The sequence below is a fragment of the Orcinus orca genome, chromosome 19, assembly GCF_937001465.1.
Source record: "Orcinus orca chromosome 19, mOrcOrc1.1, whole genome shotgun sequence".
NCBI lineage: Eukaryota > Metazoa > Chordata > Mammalia > Artiodactyla > Delphinidae > Orcinus > Orcinus orca.
The window spans coordinates 58,975,290-58,997,227 of record NC_064577.1 but is presented as its reverse complement, the minus strand read 5'-3'; the positions used below and the strand labels follow the sequence as shown (position 1 = coordinate 58,997,227).

Below are 21,938 nucleotides of genomic sequence, written 5' to 3'. Positions count from 1 at the left end.
GAGACAGAGATTGGATCTACTGCTGGGCTGCCAAAGATTCTGCCCCATTAGGGGGCTCTGGTGACTGAGCTGAGGCTTCCTCCTTGGTTGCAGAAGTTTCAGCTTCTCCAAAAGCCTCTGAAAGCTGAGCTGGGGTCTTCTGCTGGGTTGCTGTTTGCAAGTCCTCAGGAGGCTCTGTAGGCTCAGAAGGCTGAGTCGGTTGTTCCTGTTCACTTGGAGAAGGCTCAGCTTCCACAAGAGGCTCTGGAGGCTGACCTGTGGTCTACTGCTGGGTTGGAGAAGGTTCTGTCTCCTCATTATGCTCAAGAGGTGGAGCCAGGGCCTCCTGCTGAGCTGTAGGAAATTCACCTTCTGTAGTGGACTCTGGAGTGTTGGTAAGTTCCAAATTCAGAGGTTGAAGTGTAACACTGGGCAAGTTTGAATGAGCGTAACGCTGAGCACCAGGTAGACATGCTACCTCATCACTCACTGGAGTTTGAAGTACATATATGTAGGGAACCCTGGAGCCTGAGCTGGGGCCTCTTGATGGAGTAGAGAAGGTTCAGCCTCCTCAGGGTGCTCTGCAGGCTGAGATGGGGTCTCCTGTGGACTGGAGAATGTTCAACCTCCTCGGGGCACTCTGGAGGCTGAGATGGGGCCTCCTGCTGGACTGGAGAAGGTTCAACCTCTTTAGTGACCTGTGGAGTTATGGTAAGTGCCAGATCCAGAGGTTTAACAGTTACATTGTACAAGTTTGACTGCTGAGTTTCATTTACTCCATGATGTGCTACTGGTTGAACTACAAACTCCTTAAGTGTCTCCAAAGGCTGGGCTAGGACCTCCTGAGGACTTGAAGTTTCTAGTACCTCAGAGGCCTCTGAAGGCTGAGATGGAGCCTCCTGCTGAAGTGGAAGTGGTTCTACTTCTTCATTGGGATCTGGATGCTGAGGCTGGGCCTCTGCCTGGGGTAAAAAAGATTCAACCTCCTCAGGGGTCTGTGGATGCTGAGCAGGGACCTCCTGCTGGGTAAAGATTCAGCCTCCTCAGTGAGCTCTGGATGATGAGCTTGGGTCTCCTGCTGGGATGGAGAAATTTCAGCTTCCTCAGGGGGCTCTGGAGGTACATCTGGGATCCCCCAAAAATCCCTAGGTATGCTCTCCTCAGGATAAAAGGCATCCATACTGGGATCTAAATAATCATCCGGCAACTGTTGTTCTAGACCCTGAGTGTTTTTATGAAATTGGCCTATAGTTCAAATAACAACTTTGGCAAGCTGTTGATGCTGAACTAGATCTTTCTTCAGGTTTGGTGGTGAAACAATAAACTTCATTGGTTTTGAGCTCTTACTACCTAGAGTTGGAACAAGTATTTCAAATGATTGGTGACCTTCAGTCTGATCTAGACCTATGTGTTTAGTCTTACTTTTGTGTCGAGAAAGCAGAACAAAGGGCTGATTTTGATCCCAGTCTAGCACTGGACCCGGCTCTGGGAGCTTTTGATGTTGGGTTTGCTAGTTATTCAGATCATGATGTGGAACAGCAAACTGATCTGTAGGCAGCTCTCCAACGTAATCCGTGTCCGGGTATGGAAACTCAGTCTCAGTCAACTCCTGATGAGGCGGGGCCAACATCTGGACTGGAGACGAGGACACCAAGTAATTAAAGCCCCCAGCTTCTACCAGGGGTGTAAGGGCATGGAGCAATTTGGGAGGGGGTTCTGAGGCGTGTGAAGACCAAGCCTCGGTCAGCCGCAGGGGGTTGGGTGTCACCTGCACGGGGTCCAGGGCCCACTCCGGAGGCTGTACTGCCTGGACTAGAAGCCACACTCGTTGCCATGTGAGGAGGAGACGTAGGGCGCAGATGCGACATAACATGCGGCGGCTCCCAGGCGCAGTGACCCAGGCCAGTGAGGAGCCGGAGTCACATCCTGCGTCCAAGCTTGAACCGCTATGCCAGCGCCAACGCGAGGGCTCACGTTAGCAACCGCGCACGCCTCCCCCGTCTAACGTCCCACCCATTATTTATGACATCTTTAGTTACACCACCGTTATTAGGTTTGTACGGAGATCCAATCCGCGCCACCAGAGTGGGTCTTTTTCCCAGAGTCCCCAGGGCGCAAGCCATCCTTCCCCTTACAAAGGAGACAATTACCTCCTGCCGGGACCCTCTTCCCAACCCCTCCCTGCCCTCCCTGGCCACAAACAATGAGGCGGGATTTGGGCTGCAGGCCCGAGTGACCCCAAACTCCAGTAGTCCAGGGGTGGAGGGGTGTTCGGAAGGATGCAGAGCTTCCCAAGGAAACCACAGGACGTGGCATTCTGGGAAATTCAAGAGTGCTAGTCCAGTCTGGCAATCTGAACTCTTCCTCCTCAAAGCTGAAGTCCGAGAGACATTCTTCCTCCCTTCCTCCCTCCCTGACAAGAAAAGTAGCTGACCTGCAAAATGAGCACCAGTTATGGTGGCGGGAGGGGAACACACCTTAAAATTGTTCTAAAATGTTGCCATTTCCTCCAAACTCTCAGTATTCACGTCTCATTATTCATTCACCACTCTGTTATTAGGGGTTACCACTGAATCAGTGATGACTCCACAACTTCCGTAGGAGGGGTTTGGGGCAGGTGAGCAATTTATTCTGGGAAAGAGAGTCTAAAACCAAGTGAATGACCCTTTATATTAGCATGGGAAAACTTCCCCCATCCCACCTTGTCTCAACAGAGCCATTAATCTAGAAAAAACTACAGTGTCACTTTTCAGAGGTCTACCCTGTGTGCACACATGGAGAAGACACTTAGAATGTTAAAGTCAGCATGTTAAGTAATTTTCTTGAAATACTGTAACTCGCACCCAGTTTACTTTCTTCACAGTCCTTTTCATAATCTATTTAATTTTAGTCCTTTTTAATTGTCTGGTACACCTTTAACACCTAAACTCCAAGAGAGAAGTAGATTCATCTTATTTCCAGTACCTAGCACATAATGGAACTGAATGGAATTTCTGAATGGAACTGATTCCAAGATTGGCCTCATTTAGGAATGGATCTGTTGTTATAATCAGGTTTCCGAAATCTTTAGTATCAATACGGAATCCTTTCCTCCTACATTACACAGGAAGCTAGACTTCTTAAAGCCCAAACATGGATAAGTTTGAAGTTTCCTTGACTTATTTAAATTGAATTAAAATAATTATTTTTTATGGGAAAAACTATCAAAATATCTACATTTTTCAGAACACAACCACCTTTTCTTTCTCTACTTTCTTCCCTTCAAAACAAGCTTTGCAACATTGGGGTGAGTTAAATAATCAGCAATCTAGCCCCAAATAAAGCTCTCAATGACATGAAACACATTTTTTGCTTCTTTTTAATAAAAATATTATATGCACTACATTAATGTTTTCTTTTAGAAATTACATTAAAAACTTAATCCCTAATTCGAGGCATCCATATAATTGATTTACAGAAAGGTTCTTCGGCAAAATATTTAACACAAGGTATATATGTGATTATGAGATTTGGGTTATACACCTTACTTGAAAGACATGAATAGTTTTTAAACTCTGTAGCATAATCACACTTAAGGCCATAGTTACTTTGTTCCCAAATTCCTGCAATTCTATTTGAGGGGAGTTCTAAAAGACCTGTGTCTTCTTCTGTGTCCACAACTGTAGACGTACACTGATGGCCCTCAATCCTGCTCTCCAAACTTCAAATAAGGGGCCAGAGACAAGGCTTGGGACTTGGAAAAGTCCTAGAAATTCCCTGCCTCAAAAGCAGTTTCAGAGTTTCACATTATCCTAAGGATGACAGAGCTGAGTAGACATGCCAAAGTCTTCCAAATCCTGCTGGTTATTTTGAATTATGGCTACACTGGCTGTGTACCCCTTGAGTTTTTATCTCCACATACTTGAATTAAATCCTGTACTTCCTCTTCGTTTCTAGCACCTGTGACCTCTTCACAGGGTCTCTCTTCCACAGCTATTTTACCATTTTCTGAAATAAAGTTAACAAGAATCAATTCAGAAATGTTCTTGTTCTAAAACTTCCTGTATACAATGGTAGCACCCAATAATTAGACATCCTTTTGATTTCTAAAAGCAGAAAATAAGAGCATTTTCCTAGAAGTTCCCTCATCTGACACTTCAGTTTTTATCATAATTATTTGTGAAAAAATATATAAGAAATATCAACTTTGTTTCAAAAACTTTTATGATCTTAGAAATAAGAACTAAGGAATAATGACATAGGAATTAAAGCTGTGGAAACAAAAATGTTCAATCACAATACAATTACATAGTAAGGTATGAGGTGGGGGTCAAAGTGAGTTCAAACCTGGGATACATACCACTGGACTATAATAGATACTTCGTATTAGAAGCAAGGCAAGTGCCTACTCCTTGGGAACAAAATTCTACCAGATACAATGAACAAAGCTTTGGAGACAGAGACAGAGAGAATTTGAACACTCCACTGGCAGCAACTGGCCCATGTACCTTTTGAACAATACAGCTTTCCTCAAGGCAAGCTAGAGCCACCAGGCTTTTTGGTCTAAAAAAAAGTTTTGAGTACATATAAGGAATACCTTGGCATATTAGGAACAAACAACCCAGACATTTAGTTTGGTTCTTAAAGGTTGTTACCCAGATTTGACAGCTGATGGAGATTTTGCCTGATGACCAGGGAAGTCAAACTTCCTTGGAAGGATTGCCCAGGCTGGAAGGCCAAGACCAATCCAGGGTCAACTCTTACAAGCAAATAAGGTCTCAGACAACTTAGCTAGGATTTCTCAGTCTCTCAGCCTGCAGGGCTGTGAAGCAGGTGAGCAATTCTCTTCAGGGAATCTACTAATCATAAAGTTTCCTTTGGGCACTGCCTGTGACATTCTCACTGCTATATAACTCGATAGGGAACACAATCAACGCTCTTCAGTAGCATGACCACTTTCAAGGCTCACAAAAACGTAGCCGATTATTATATAAGAATCATATTCACCCAATATATCAGAAATGGAAGCTGAAATTAAATTGACTCCAAAAACATAATCTAATAAACTCTTCAACAAAAAAACAACAATAATATTAATAATAGTCAATATATATTGTCTGCTTACTATGTTTCAGGCATAGTTCTAAGCTTTTTACATTCATCATTTCATTTACTCTTACAATATCCCCCATTTGGTGGTAAGCTGAATTACTAACCCTATTTGCAGATAAAGAAATTGCAGCTTACAGATATTAAATACCTTCAAATGTCTCTGGCTAGAAAAAACTAAAATTGCGACAACAGCAACAAAACAATCTAAGACACAAAGTTAGGACTCAAACACAGGTGTCCAAGACTTATAATCACTACACTATTCTATATGATAAGCAAGCAATTGAGGAAGAACTGGATCAAACACATTCTGTATGAACTGAGGCAAGTCATTCTACATCTAAACACTGGGGACAATAATATTTGCTGTCGTTTTTCTCATAAATGCCATAAAGAACAAATTTAAGACTGCTGCTGTGAAAACATCTGGTGAATGAAAGAATATGCAATGTTTTAGATAACCATTATTTTCATCCAATTAACTTTTCAAATAAGTTTATTTGCTCACTGAAACTGAAGCACTTCAAGGACAATCAAAAAGGTCTTACCTAAAACTACTATCAGCAGTTTCTGGAATGCATCTGTCATAGCCTTCTGAATAGCAAGCTTCTGGGTTACCTTCCTTTTCATAAGGAATGATAATGACCCTAAATCCAACAAAAAAAGATGAATTTAAAATGCCTATCTGAATAACTGATTTCTAGGTTATATGTTTAAAACTAAAAATGCATCTGTGATTCTTAGATCATTATCTTAGTGATTAAGGGCAGGCACAACACTGGGGTGAGGTTGAATGTCTCTGTTGTAGGTATACCCTGGCATGGCACATTTTACTGCTCAGATCTATTCTCAAAGTTCCTATAATACTTGATGGTAAATGCAAACCAAGAACGTGGCACAACTTTCATAATACTCACAGATTTCAAATGGACAAGCTGAGGCTACACGGCTACAGACCCTGCTCTCCTGGGCATAAAGGGCTGGATTCATACAGTGAGATAGATTTGGTGGTAGTGCAGATGATCTGGCCTCTCCTCAACCATCACCCACTCAGGTGGATGGTGGAGCCTCCTCCACTCAATTCGCTAACAGCCCTGCCTCTGACTTAAAACCCTAAGCCCAAGTGCCATTGATTCTAAGAGAAAACTCAGTACCAATAGGAATCCCCTTTCTAGGGATCTACGTTTACTTTTTCTGCTCAGGCCCTTCTATAGAAGGCAAAGGACTGAACATTTACACAAGAGTTTATTTCAATATTTTTTTTCCAACAGCAACAAAAAGTTACTTTAATATTCTTGTGTCCACAGTTAACAAAATCAGGTAAGCAGAGCCCCCTGTTAGATTTTAGCCTCGTTTACTTTTTGTCTGGATGTTTGAATCATTATACCTGGACCAAGAGAGTGGCACTGGGAATGGAGAGGAAGGGACATAAAGCAGACATGCTTTAAAGAAAGAATCCAAGAGAACTCAGCCCTAACTATTCACAGGAAATGGAGAAGAAGGGCAAATTAGAGTTGATTCCATACTTTCAAGCCAGGGTGACAAGGAATGGTGATCCATTGCCAAGACACTGAAGTGATGGGCACAGGGCGGTGAGCTATCGGGGGAAAGGAGTTTGGTGAGTTGTCCTGGAGAGCAGCTCTCATTTTCCTCCTCTCACCTCCAGGGCTGATGATGAATCTTCTGAGCCTGTGAACACCAATGTGGTCCTGCGGTATGATGGGCTGATCACCTGGGATGCACCAGCCATCACCAAAAGCTCCTGTGTGGTGGATGTCACCTACTTCCCCTTTGATAATCAGCAGTGCAACCTGACCTTTGGTTCCTGGACCTACAATGGCAATCAGGTGGATATATTCAATGCCCTGGACAGCAGAGACCTCTCCGACTTCATCAAAGATGTAGAGTGGGAGGTGCATGGCATGCCTGCTGTGAAGAATGTGATCTCCTATGGCTGCTGCTCTGAGCCTTACCCGGAGGTGACATTCACTCTCCTTCTAAAGTGGCGGTTCTCTTTCTATATCGTCAACCTCCTCATCCCATGTGTCCTCATATCTTTTCTGGCTCCCTTGAGTTTTTATCTCCCAGCAGCCTCTGGTGAAAAGGTCTCCCTGGGAGCGACCATACTGTTGGCCGTGACTGTATTTCAGCTCATGGTGGCAGAGATCATGCCAGCCTCAGAGAATGTCCCTCTGATACGTGAGTTCAAGTGTCTTACACTTTGAGTCAGCACTGTGGTAACTGGGGTTGTATCTGTATCTTTAAACTCCTAACAATGAGGTCAACTTCAGACTCAACACAGGCTGTCACATACTTGATTTGGTGTCTTCAGTTGGCATCTTTGAAAAGAGATGTGGCTGTTGGAAACAAAGCTGGTCTTGTTGTCTCCAGGTTTACCCAAAAGAGGAATGAGAGCAATATGGTATAGAGCAGTGGTTCTCAGAGTATGGTCTCTGGACCCACAGCATTAACATCATTTTATTTTATTTATTTATTTATTTTTTTGCTTGGGGAACATTATTTTATTTTTATTATTTTTTATTGGAGTATAATTGCTTTACAATGGTGTGTTAGCTTCTGCTTCACAAAAAAATGAATCAGTTATATATATACATATGTTCCCATATCTCTTCCCTCTTGCGTCTTCCTCTCTCCCACCCTCCCTATCCCACCCCTCCAGGCGGTCACAAAGCACAGAGCTGATCTCCCTGTGCTATGAGGCTGCTTCCCACTAGCTATCTACCTTATGTTTGGTAGTGTATATATGTCCATGCCTCTCTCTTGCTTTGTCACAGCTTACCCTTTCCCCTCCCCATATCCTCAAGTCCATTCTCTAGTAAGTCTCTGTCTTTATTCCTGTTTTACCCCTAGGTTCTTCATGACATTCTTTTTTCTTAACTTCCATATATATGTGTTAGCATACGGTATTTGTCTCTCTCTTTCTGACTTACTTCACTCTGTATGACAGACTCTAGGTCTATCCACCTCATTACAAATAGCTCAATTTCGTTTCTTTTTATGGCTGAGTAATATTCCATTGTATATATGTGCCACATCTTCTTTATCCATTCATCCGATGATGGACACTTAGGTTGTTTCCATCTCTGGGCTATTGTAAATACAGCTGCAATGAACATTTTGGTACATGACTTTTTTGAATTTTGGTTTTCTCAGGGTATATGCCCAGTAGTGGGATTGCTGGGTCATATGGTACTTCTATTTGTAGTTTTTCAAGGAAACTCCATACTTTTCTCCACAGTGGCTGTATCAATTTACATTCCTACCAACAGTGCAAGAGGGTTCCCTTCTCTCCACACCCTCTCCAGCATTTATTGTTTCTAGATTTTCTGATGACAGCCATTCTGACTGGTGTGAGATGATATCTCATTGGAGCTTTGATTTGCATTTCTCTAATGATTAGTGATGTTGAGCATACTTTCATGTGTCTGTTGGCAGTCTGTATATCTTCTTTGGAGAAATGTCTATTTAGGTCTTCTGCCCATTTTTGGATTGGGTTGTTTGTTTTTTTGTTATTAAGCTGCATAAGCTGCTTATAAATTTTGGACATTAATCCTTGGTCAGTTGCTTCATTTACAAATATTTTCTCCCATTCTGAGGGTTGTCTTTTGGTCTTCTTTATGGTTTCCTTCACTGTGCAGAAGCTTTGAAGTTTCATTAGGTCCCATTTGTTTATTTTTGTTTTTACTTCCATTTGTCTACAAGGTGGGTCAAAAAGGACCTTGTTGTGATTTATGTCATAGAGTGTTCTGCCTATGTTTTCCTCTAAGAGTTTGATAGTTTCTGGCCTTACATTTAGGTCTTTAATCCATTTTGAGCTTATTTTTGTGTATGGTGTTAGGGAGTGATCTAATCTCATACTTTTACATGTACCTGTCAAGTTTTTCTAGCACCACTTATTGAAGAGGCTGTCCTTCCTCCACTGTATATTCCTGCCTCCTTTATCAAAGATAAGGTGACCATATGTGCGTGTGTTTATCTCTGGGCTTGCGATCCTGTGCCATTGATCTATATTTCTGTTTTTGTGCCAGTACCATACTGTCTTGATTACTGTAGCTTTGTAGTATAGTCTGAAGCCAGGGAGCCTGATTCCTCCAGCTCCATTTTTCGTTCTCAAGATTGCTTTGGCTATTCTGGGTCTTTTGTGTTTCCATACAAATTGTGAAATTTTTTGTTCTAGTTCTGTGAAAAATGCCATTGGTAGTTTGATAGGGATTGCATTGAATCTGTAGATTGCTTTGGGTAGTAGAGTCATTTTCACAATGTTGATTCTTCCAATCCAAGAACATGGTATATCTCTCCATCTATTTGTATCATCTTTAATTTCTTTCATCAGTGTCTTATAATTTTCTGCATACAGGTCTTTTGTCTCCTTAGGTAGGTTTATTCCTAGATATTTTATTCTTTTTGTTGCAATGGTAAATGGGAGTGTTTTCTTGATTTCACTTTCAGATTTTTCATCATTAGTGTATAGGAATGCCAGAGATTTCTGTGCATTAATTTTGTATCCTTCTACTTTACCAAATTCATTGATTAGCTCTAGTAGTTTTCTGGTAGCATCTTTAGGATTCTCTATGTATAGTATCATGTCATCTGCAAACAATGACAGCTTTACTTCTTCTTTTCCAATTTGGATTCCTTTTATTTCCTTTTCTTCTCTGATTGCTGTGGCTAAAACTTCCAAAACTATGTTGAATAACAGTGTTGAGAGTGGGCAACCTTGTCTTTCTCCTGATCTTAGTGGAAATGCTTTCAGTTTTTTACCATATGGATGATGTTGCCTGTGTGTTTGTCATATATGGCCTTTATTATGTTGAGGAAAGTTCCCTCTATGCCTACTTTCTGAAGGCTTTTTATCATAAATGGGTGTTGAATTTTGTCAAAAGCTTTCTCTGCATCTATTGAGATGATCATATAGTTTTTCTCCTTCAATTTGTTAATATGGTGTATCATGTTGATTGATTTGCATATATTGAAGAATCCTTGCATTCCTGGAATAAATCCCACTTGATCATGGTGTATGATCCGTTTAATGTGCTGCTGGGTTCTGTTTGCTAGTATTTTGTTGAGTATTTTTGCATCTATGTTCATCAGTGATATTGGCCTGTAGGTTTCTTTCTTTGTGACATCCTTTTCTGGTTTTGGTATCAGGGTGATGGTGGCCTCGTAGAATGAGTTTAGGAGTGTTCCTCCCTCTCCTATATTTTTGAAGAGTTTGAGAAGGATAGGTGTTAGCTCTTCTCTAAATGTTTCATAGAATTCACCTGTGAAGCCATCTGGTCCTGGGCTTTTGTTTGTTGGAAGATTTTTAATCACAGTTTCAATTTCAGTGCTTGTGATTGGGCTGTTCATATTTTCTATTTCTTCCTCATTCAGTCTTGGCAGGTTGTGCATTTCTAAGAATTTGTCCATTTCTTCCAGGTTGTCCATTTTATTGGCATAGAGTTGCTTGTAGTACACTCTCATGATCTTTTGTATTTCTGCAGTGTCAGTTGTTACTTCTCCTTTTTCATTTCTAATTCTATTGATTTGAGTCTTGTCCCTTTTTTCCTTGATGAGTCTAGCTAATGGTTTATCAATTTTGTTTATCTTCTCAAAGAACCAGCTTTTAGTTTTATTGATCTTTGCTATCGTTTCCTTCATGTCTTTTTCATTTATTTCTGATCTGATTTTTATGATTTCTTTCCTTCTGCTAACTTTGGGGTTTTTTCTTCTTCTTTCTCTAATTGCTTTAGGTGCAAGGTTAGGTTGTTTATTCGAGATGTGTCATGTTTCTTAAGGTAGGATTGTATTGCTATAAACTTCCCTCTTAGAACTGCTTTTGCTGCATCCCATAGATTTTGGGTCGTCTTGTCTCCACTGTCATTTTTGTCTAGTTATACTTTGAATTCCTCCTTGATTTCTTCAGTGATCACTTCGTTATTAAGTAGTGTATTGTTTAGCCTCCATGTGTTTGTATTTTCTACAGATCTTTTCCTGTAATTGATATCTAGTCTCATATCGTTGTGTTTGGAAAAGATACTTGATACAATTTCAATTTTCTTAAATTTACCAAGGCTTGATTTGTGACCCAAGATATAATCTATCCTGGAGAATGTTCTGTGAGCACTAGAGAAAAATGTGTATTCTGTTGTTTTTGGATGGAATGTCCTATAAATATCAATTAAGTCCATCTTGTTTAATGTATCATTTAAAGCTTGTGTTTCCTTATTTATTTTCATTTTGGATGATCTGTCCATTGCTGAAAGTGGGGTGTTAAAGTCCCCTACTATGAATGTGTTACTGTCGATTTCTCCTTTTATGGCTGTTAGTATTTGCCTTATGTATTGAGGTGCTCCTATGTTGGGTGCATAAATATTTACAATTGTTATATCTTCTTGGATCGATCCCTTTATCATTATGTAGTGTTCTTTGTCTCTTCTAATAGTCTTTATTTTAAAGTCTGTTTTGTCTGATATGAGAATTGCTACTCCAGCTTTCTTTTGGTTTCCATTTGCATGGAATAACTTTTTCCATCCCCTCACTTTCAGTCTGTATGTGTCCCTAGGTCTGAAGTGGGTCTCTTGTAGGCAGCATATATATGGCTTTTGTTTTTGTATCCATTCAGCCAATCTGTGTCTTTTGGTGGGAGCATTTAAGGTAATTATTGACATGTATGTTCCTATTCCCATTTTATTAATTGTTTTGTTTTCATTATTGTAGGTCTTTTCCTCCTCTTGTGTTTCTTCCCTAGAGATGTTCCTTTAGCAGTTGTTGTGGAGCTGGTTTGGTGGTGCTGAACTCTTTGAGATTTTGCTTGTCTGTAAAGGTTTTAATTTCTCCATCAAATATGAATGAGATCCTTGCTGGGTAGAGTAATCTTGGTTGCAGGTTTTTCTCCTTCTTCCCTTTCTATATATCCTGCCACTCCCTTCTGGCTTGCAGAGTTTCTGCTGAAAGATCAGCTGTTAACCTTATGGGGATTCCCTTGTGTGTTATTTGTTGTTTTTCCCTTGCTGCTTTTAATATGCTTTCTTTGTATTTAATTTTTGACAGTTTGATTAATATGTGTCTTGGCATATTTCTCCTTGGATTTATCCTGTATGGGACTCTCTGTGCTTCCTGGATTTGATTAACTATTTCCTTTCCCATATTAGGGAAGTTTTCAACTATAATCTCTTCAAATATTTTCTCAGTCCCTTTCTTTTTCTCTTCTTCTTCTGGAACCCCTATAATTCGAATGTTGGTGTGTTTAATGTTGTCCCAGAGCTCTCTAAGACTGTCCTCAGTTCTTTTCATTCTTTTTTCTTTATTCTGCTCTCCAGTAGTTATTTCCACTATTTTATCTTCCAGGTCACTTTTCCGTTCTTCTGCCTCAGTTATTCTGTTATTGATCCCATCTAGAGAATTTTTAATTTCATTTATTGTGTTGTTCATTGTTGTTTGTTTCATCTTTAGTTCTTTTAGGTCTTTGTTAAACGTTTCTTGTATTTTGTCTATTCTATTTCCAAGATTTTGGATCATCTTTACTACCATTATTCTGATTTTTTTTCAGGTAGACTGCCTATTTCCTCTTCATTTGTTAGGTCTGGTGAGTTTTTATCTTGCTCCTTCATCTGCAGTGTGTTTTTCTGTCTTCTCATTTTGCTTATCTTACTGTGTTTGGGGTCTCCTTTTTGCAGTCTACAGGTTCGTAGTTCCTGTTGTTTTTGGTGTCTGTCCCCAGTGGCTAATGTTGGTTCCGTGGGTTGTGTAGGCTTCCTGGTGGAGGGGAGTAGTGCCTGTGTTCTGGTGGATGAGGCTGGATCTTGTCTTTCTGGTGGGCAGGTCCACGTCTTGTGGTTTGTTTTGGGGTGTCTGTCGACTTATTATGATTTTGGGCAGCCTCTCTGCTAATGGGTGGTGTTGTGTTCCTGTCTTGCTAGTTGTTTGGCATAGGGTGTCCAGCACTGTAGCTTGCTGGTCGTTGAGTAAAGCTGGGTGCTTGTGTTGAGATGGAGTTCTCTGGGAGATTTTCACCATTTGATATTATGTGCAGCTGGGAGGTCTCTTGTGGACCAGTGTCCTGAAGTTGGCTCTCCCACCTCAGAGGCACAGCACTAACTCCTGGCTGGAGCACCAAGAGCCTTTCATCCACACGGCTCAGAAGAAAAGGGAGAAAAAGTAGAAAGAAAGAATTAGTAGAAGTAGAAAGAAAGAAAGAAAGAAGGGAGGGAGGGAGGGCGGGAGGGAGGGAGGGAGGAAGGAAGGAAGGAAAGAAGGAGGGAAGGATGGAAAATAAGATGATAAATAAAATAAATTAAGATAAAATACAATAATATTATTAAAATAAACTAAATAATTACTAAGTGGGAAAAAAAACGGATGGATTGAACCCTGGAACAAATGGTGGAAGCAAAGCTATACAGACAAAATCTCACACAGAAGCATACACATACACACTCACAAATAGAGGAAAAGGGGGAAAAAAATCATAAATCCTGCTCTCAAAGTCCATCTCCTCAATTTGGATGATTCGTTGTCTAAAGGAGGGAAGGAAAGAAAGAAAGAATGAAGATAAAGTAAAATAAAATAAAGTTATTTAAAAAAAATAATTATAAAGGAAAAATTTAAAAGAAACAAAAACAGATGGATAGAACCCTAGGAAAATGGTGGAAGCAAAGCTATACAGACAAAATCTCACACAGAAGCATACACATACACAGTCACAAAAAAGGAAAAGGGGAAAAAATAATAAATCCTGCTCTCAAAGTCCACCTCCTTAATTTGGGATGATTCTTTGTCTATTCATGTGTTCCACAGATGCAGGGTACATCAAGTTGATTGTGGAGCTTTAATCCGCTGCTACTGAGGCTGCTGGGAGAGATTTCCCTTTCTCTTCTTTGTTGTCACAGCTCCCAGGGGCTCAGCTTTGGATTTGGCCCCGCCTCTGCGTGTAGATCTCCGGAGGGCGTCTGTTCTTTGCTCAGACAGGATGGGGTTAAAGGAGCCGTTGATTCGGAGGCTCTGGCTCACTCATGCCGGGGGGTAGGGAGGGTCACGGAGTGCAGGGCAAGCCTGCGGCGGCAGAGGCCGGCATGACGTTGCACCAGCCTGAGGCACGCCATGCATTCTCCCAGGGGAGTTGTTCCTGGATCATGGGACCCTGGCAGTGGCGGGCTGCACAGGCTCCCAGGAAGGGGGGTGTGGATAGTGACCTGTGCTCACACACAGGCTTCTTGGTGGCGGCAGCAGCAGCCTTACCGTCTCATGTCTGTCTCTGGGGTCCGCGCTTTTAGCCTCGGCTCGCGCCCGCCTCTGGAACTCCTTTAAGCAGCGTTCTTAATCCCCTCTCCTCGCGCATCAGGAAACAAAGAGCGAAGAAAAAGTCTCTAGCCTCTTCGGCAGGTCCAGACTTTTCCATGGACTCCCTCCCAGCCAGCCGTGGCGCACTAACCCCCTTCAGGCTGTGTTCACGCCGCCAACACCAGTCCTCTCCCTGCGCTCCGACCGAAGCCCGAGCCTCAGCTCCCAGCCCCGCTCGCTGCGGCGGGGGAGCAGACAAGCCTCTTGGGCTGGTGAGTGCCGGTCGGCACCGATCCTCTATGCGGGAATCTATCCGCTTTGCCCTCCACACTCCTGTTGCTGTCCTCTGCTCTGCGGCTCCGAAGCTCCCCTGCTCTGCCACTCGCAGTCTCTGCTCACGAAGGGGCTTCCTAGTGTGTGGAAACCTTTCCTCCTTCACAGCTCCCTCCCACTGGTGCAAGTCCTGTCCCTATCCTTTTGTCTCTGTTTATTCTTTTTTCTTTTGCCCTACCCAGGTACGTGGGGAGGTTTCTTGCCTTTTTGGAGGTCTGAGGTCTTCTGCCAGTGTTCAGTAGGTGTTCTGTAGGAGTTGTTCCACGTGTAGATGTATTTCTGGTGTATCTGTGGGGAGGAAGGTGATCTCCACATCTTACTCTTCCACTATCTTCCCGGAAGTCATCTATTTCAATCTTTAGACAATGATTTTTTTGGGATAACTGAAGGCCAGAAGACATCTGTATTTGAAGGACTATTTAGCACAAATTATTAACCAAAAAAAAACCTAACTAATTTTCCCTCCTCCTAAGCTTCTTGGCAGTCAGTCAGTTCTAAAATTCTAAAGTTTATGGTGGTGTCAGGTATTGCCTAAGATAAAAACCTATATTGTCAGGCAGAAAAATTTTGCCCAGGGTTTTAGTTGCTTAGCAAAGGTGATGATGTTTGAAAAGTTGAGTTTCAGAAAGAAAGGAAAAAAGAGAAATCCCACTCCCTCACCTGGGCACACACACACATACCTTCCTCCAACTTATCCAAAGGTTCCTCAGCCATGCCACCTCCAGAACTCCTGCACTCATGGGAGGGGAACACCACCCCTAATCACAGAAGAACTTCAGGCTTTGCTTCGGAAGTCATGTCACAATATCTTCATTTTCCCTTTCTTCAAGGTTAGAAATATCCTGAAGCTCTTAGGATTTTGAATTAAAGCCTAGACTTCAACATATTCTGTTGTTATAAATAAAAAATAAACTCCAGCAATCCCAGGTAATAGTTTAGGTATTCTATAGCTTCAAAATCAAGTGAGACTTGCAAATGAATGACTAGATATGGACAACTATTTTTTATTATATACCATACAAATACTGGAGAAAACTATGAACACCACCATCCAAGTCATTGAGATTATCACTAATTCTAGGTGGCAGGCCAATGCTCAGATACTTCCATGTGGAAGCCTCTCACACATCCTCCCCATAGCCCTGTTCTATTCTTCTCTCTAAAGTCTAGGAGTTCAATGTTGAAAGGAGTCTGGTTAGTCAAAGAAAATCTACAGAGTTTACCCTGATGATCCTTTTTGACCACCCATGGAAACCAAAGTAGTAATTTGACAATTCTTGGCATCTGGAGCTGTTTAGGGCAAGTGTATTATGTTCAACCGTCTTATGTCTAGTGCCAAAATGAACCTAAAGACATAAAAGACCTAAAATTATCACAACCCTACATAGAGACTTATTTTGGATATACCTGAGATTTATCAATACCAATTTCATAGAGTGGTTGTGAAGATTAAGTAGGACATTTTAAGCAATGAGTTCACAGTGAGCCCTAAATAAATGTTATTTATTACTTTTAAGTCAGTACTTTCTGCATCATTTCCAGGGCCCCTGATTAACCGGAAGGTTCCCTGACCTCTGGTGGTGAAAGTGATGATGAAAGCAACCAAAGAAGCCCAGCAGAAGCCTATTATGGGGCTGGGGGTAAGCAAAGGAAGTGAACTGTTTTAGTTGTCTCATCCTGTAGCTCCTGCTTGAGAATATGACCTGAAGAGGAGATAAGATGGGCCTGCCACTGAATTAGGACCTTAATCTGTAGCACCCCCTCCCCATGTTACTAATGCCTGTTAGAAGAGGGAAGACATATACGTCTATAAATGTAAATAAAGTAACCAAAAGAATTAGAGGTTCATCTGCATTAACAAGCTTCTTTGAAAGTGCAAATATTTCCAGTCTTAACTCCCTAAGTCATTTACATATTACTGTGGATTTTTTACATCACTAGTTCTTTCTTAAATGTCTATTTCCACTTTGAACAGGGTGTAGTATATAAATATAGTCATAAAATTCAAATAATACAAATAAAGTGAAAGCATTGTTACTTCTTTATTGATTTGTTTGTGCATCTTCCTCTGTCACTAGTTTATGAACTCCTTAAGTGCTTGAAGGAACCATATATTATTCTTTCCTTATTACCAGAAACAAGCATAGATCTTGGCATATAATAGAGGAGTGATGGTCTGGTGACTGAGTGAATGAATGGGCACATAAGAAAATGAAATTACTTTCTCCAACTGAAGCTACTTGCTGGGAAGGAGAAATGAAGACTAATTTTTAAATATTGAGTGTCACATGGGAGGCTAGGCTCTGTATGTTGAGTCATAATGGAGCTGTCCTGGACAATTATGAAGCTTCAGAAGGGCTCTGAGCTCCTGAGTAGTAGAGACAGCTGACATCTGGGATAACCTTGCCACAGTTCTTGCTGGCAAACATTTCCCTTCATGCTACTGAGAAAAACTCAGATACATTAGGCCTTTCCTTCATTTTATTTTAAGAAGTTATTCTCTTTTCTGTATTTTTTAAAAATGCAGGGGAAAAAAGATAAGAAATATGTATACCTGCCAATGAGTTAAAGAACACAGATTTGGAACTTCCCTGCTGCTGCAGTGGTTAAGACTCCATGCTCCCAATGCAGGGGGCCCGGGTTCAATCCCTAGTCAAGGAACTAGGTCTCACATGCATGCTGAAACTAAGAGTTCATACGCCACAGTTAAGGAGGCTGTGAGCCACAACGAAAGGAGCCTGCCTGCTGCAACTAAGACCCGGTGCAACCAAATAAATAAATAAATAAAATTTAAAAAGAACGCATAATTAAAGTAGATAACAATTTCGGGGGTGTGGGTACTAAACTAAGGCTCTGCATTAAATAAAGAAATCTAATACGAATGTCCTTTCCTCTCAACACTACAGTGACTTGTAGAAATTTTTCTTCATTATTTTATTAGTGATGGGCTTTATGCTGTGAAAATCTCAGAACCTAAGCTTATGCAATGGTCTTAATGTCCAATATAAGAAAAGAATTCATTACTCACAACTGATACCACGTAACTGTTTCATAATCTTTCCAGGATCATCTGTAATATCTGAGTGGTTATGTGAAATGGTTGCAGGGTCCGCAAATTAAGGAATGTCTGACACAAAATCATTTCAATCCCAGGGAGTACAGCCAGGATTGAAGAGGGTGTTAAACAGGGTACAGAAGTGGGAGGTAGTGTACCTGGAGTCACATCTGAGGAGAGTTCTCAGATTCAATAAAGGTGAAATTAGTGAGTAAAGAAATATGGGTGAGAATAAGCAGCAAGGTCAGTAGGAAGTAGCCAGAGCAAGAAGCCAATCAGAGAAGACACACAATTATAAAGTGAAAGGTCTGGGAAATCTAAGCCTCACTCACTTATTCAGAGGAAGTGAAAAGGTCCTTGAAAAAGGAATGGTGGCTGAATGGAGGCACATAATGAAATGTTCATTCTGGGGAAGTAAAATTGGATGGCATATTGATATGGAATAAGTTTTCTACAGTGCATTAAAGAATATTTTAATGATCCTCTGGAAGCTGAAGGGGGTTCTGAATAGGCAGTTTGAGAGTGATGATGATGATGAAGCCTCCTTTATGTTACATCTGACAAAAGTTTGGCAAGCTCAGGACTTCCCTGGTGGCAGAGTTGTTAAGAGTCTGCCTTCCAATGCAGGGGACACGAGTTCGATCCCTGGTCCATGAAGATCCCACATGCCGCAGAGCAGCTAAGCCCATGTGCCACAACTACTGAGCCTGTGCTCTAGAGCCCGTGAACCACAACTACTGAAGCCCACATGCCTAGAACCCGTGTTCCACAACAAGAGAAGCCGTCGCGATGAGAAGCCCACGCACCGCAATGAAGAGCAACCCCCACTCACCGCAACTAGAGAAAGCCGGGGCGCAGCAACAAGACCCAATGCAGCCAAAAATTAATTAATTAATTAAAAAAAATTTTTGTCAACCTCACACATTTAAAATCCACATAAAAGTAAATATAAGGAAGACTCTTGTGAAGATTTCTTAAATTAAGGGGCAGCATAAAATGACATGGGGTTTAACATCAGTCAACTTTGCATTTGGCCTCTAGTTTCCACATTTGCTGTCATGAACTTTAAGTAAGTCACTTAACCATCCTGATTTCGAGTTTCTTCATCTAAAAAAAAGAAAGAAAGAACTGGAGAACTGGGGGATCAGTGGAGCAGTGCATCTGAGAGCATTCTGTACAGCACAGTGCTGTACAAACGCTGGCCATTTCCCCCCCCACCCCGGGATCTTAGTTCCCTGACCAGGGATTGAACCCGGGCCCTCAGCAGTGAAAGTGCAGCGTCCTAACCAGTGGACCGCCAGGGAATTCCCGATGGCCAATTAGCTTTAAATTCAGCACTTCATCCCAGTAGAGCGACGAATTCCACATTTGGACCCACCTTCACTGGAGATGTGTGAAAAAGCTGCTTCTGGTTGCATGCCTTTTGGGCTCTGTGGGCATCCCTTGCTGAATAAAACTTAATGATGGCATAGAACCCAGGACCAGCCACTGCTGCGTTTGCGAAGACTTGGACCGACTACAGAAGGCCAAAGTGGGAGAAGACTGTGAACAGAGAATGCTGTAGGCTGGTCCCACGCTAAGTAAGTGCAGGAAATTTCACGCCCGGGAAACCAAACCACCCTTTCCCTTATATTCTGCCAGCCCTTCGGCACAGGTAACTGTGGTAAGCCTGCAACTCCAAACACTTCTCATTTCATGAACAAGTTTCCCTCTGAAATCCTTAGCTCCGAGAAGCATTAGGAGGCGATGCCGTCAGTTGGGATCTATCTCTCAAAAATCTATGGGGGCGAGCTGGCTGCTCAGGTCAGCTCTAGAACTAAGATTCCTCTCAGCGGAGACCACAGGCAGATGAGGTACCGAAGCAGTCCCAGTTACTGGGGCGCGGGGCGGCTTCCTCCACCCCTCCCTCTGCCCCGTCTCGGCTCACTTGCAAGGTCTCGGCCGTGGGTCCAGATCACAGCTCCCACACCAGCAAGGTTTTGTCACCACCGATGGCAACCACAAAAGGTACCAAATCCACCATCCTACCTTCACCCCGCATGTGCGGCTCGGGGCACAAGCGGACTGCGCCTGCGCACACGAGCCCACGCTTTTTAAAAAGTTAGTGCCAATAAATCTAATATATAGAAAAATAGTTGAAAGCCCCTGAGTGTTTTGTGGATAGAAAAGCTTGAGATTCAGAGCAAATACAGAGCTGGACAGTCTAAGAATAAACTATCTCTCCCATCCATTAGAAGGGCTAGGTAGCAGCTTCTGGTTATGGAACCAGAAACTCTCAGGTGCCAAATAGGACATGAAACAGTAACACTTTTACTATTTATAAAATTGCAGAAACAAACAAAATAAACAATAATATATTTACACCTGTCCTATAAGACAAAGGGTACTTAAGACCTAATGAATATAAAATCAGTTTACAAACTATGATGCACTATATGAATAAGTTCTCATTTGCAAAGAGCACAGCATGGGATATGTGGCCATTAATGATAATTCCCTTCTCCTTTCCATTCCTTTCTCTTGTTCCTTTATGTATGTGGATCAGTTACATTATTAAGCTAACAATGTAACTGAGCTATTATTAGCTTAATAATGTAACCAATAGTCTAATTTTTAGCAAGGGGGTAGTTCTTAGAAACTTAGGGAACTGGAACTCGGAATGAATGAATTAAAATAATGCAATTACATCATTAATTTTAAAATTTATCATCATTGATTAAAAATTAAAATAAAAATTAAATTAAAAATTTATTATCCCGCAACTGAGACTCACCACAACGTGTGACGTCTGTCAAGCATTCACCGTCACAACTCAGCTTGACTGTCTTACAGACAACCTCAATAGTATTTTTATTTATTTATTTTATTTTTTAATTTTTATTTTATTTTATTTTTTTTGGTGGTACGCGGGCCTCTCACTGCTGTGGCTTCTCCCGTTGCGGAGCACAGGCTCCGGACATGCAGGATCAGCGGCCATGGCTCACGGGCCCAGCCGCTCCGCGGCATGTGGGTTCCTCCCAGACCGGGTAACAAACCCCCATCCCCTGCATCGGCAGACGGACTCTTAACCACTGCGCCACCAGGGAAGCCCTCAATAGTATTTTTAAATTGGCAGAGGCAGCAGGCCATACGGCTAGGTAAGATCCTATAAATGGAAACACAGGTAATTAAAATTCGTGGTAAAAGAGTTACTTGAGTAGGTAGAAGAGGTAGGCCAAGGCCACCACAGACCAGTGCAAAAAGGAGTTCTTGGGGCATATGGAATGGAGAACTGGATAGGGGCCGGTTGGCCAATTGCTGCTTTTGACTGTTGTAAATAAATATAGAGGAGGAGAGAGGTGCCCAACAGAAGGATTAGGATTGCAGAATGTACAGTATGCCTAGAAAAAAGGGAATAGAGATTAGAATTTGGTGACATTGATCTGTGCTTTAAATCAGAAGTATCTCCTTCCAACCCAAAAGACTCACTTTGGTTTGAGAGTACACAGGAAGAAGGCAGACTTCTAAGAAGAGTCTGAATAAGACCACAGGTTCTGTAGTCCCTTTCTCGGTTCCTATTTGTGAGTAGTAATATATTAGAAATTACTCTAGTAATAAAAATGCATCGAGTGGTTAACCAATAACAGAGATCGCATTGGCCAATCTGGACAAAAGGAACATTCCAAAGAATAACATTATTATTATAATAAGGTATAACATACTTAATTTAGAAAAAAGCACATGAGTTCATAATGATACTCAAAATGAAAAGTGGGGGAATTTAGAAAAAAGCACATGAATTCATAATGATACTCAAAATGAAAAGTGGGGGAGCTCTTCTTTATAGGATAATGTCAGCTAATAAGTGCAAAACGAATGATAGAATTAGGAAAGTCTCATTTTGCAACTATCAATGTAATAATCGATTCAGACAAGGATTATCATTGATGCACAGTTGGGTGAAGAGTTGTTTGAAAGTAGGATCTTCACTGATCCCAAAGTATCACCCCACATATTATTTATCAATTACCAAGGGGAAAAATAACTTTACAATGGAAAGATATGGAAGATACCACCTTAATCAAGTGATCAAACAGCACTGGGCCACCTGAAGTGATGAAGTATGAAGAATACATCACCTATATAGTATTCTTCCCCAAAATGTTTACTTTCAATCTAATGAGGAAACAGACAAATCCAGACTGTGGGGCAATTTACA

At 41.5% G+C, this 21,938-nt stretch overlaps 2 pseudogenes; one reads left to right on the top strand and one right to left on the bottom strand.

The window, feature by feature from the left end:
• Window positions 1-19,763, bottom strand: part of LOC101288790 (RAD52 motif-containing protein 1-like) — a 31,397-nt pseudogene extending 11,634 nt beyond the window's left edge.
• The window catches only part of LOC125962028 (RAD52 motif-containing protein 1-like), a 131,251-nt pseudogene that overhangs the window by 77,914 nt on the left and 31,399 nt on the right, over window positions 1-21,938 (top strand).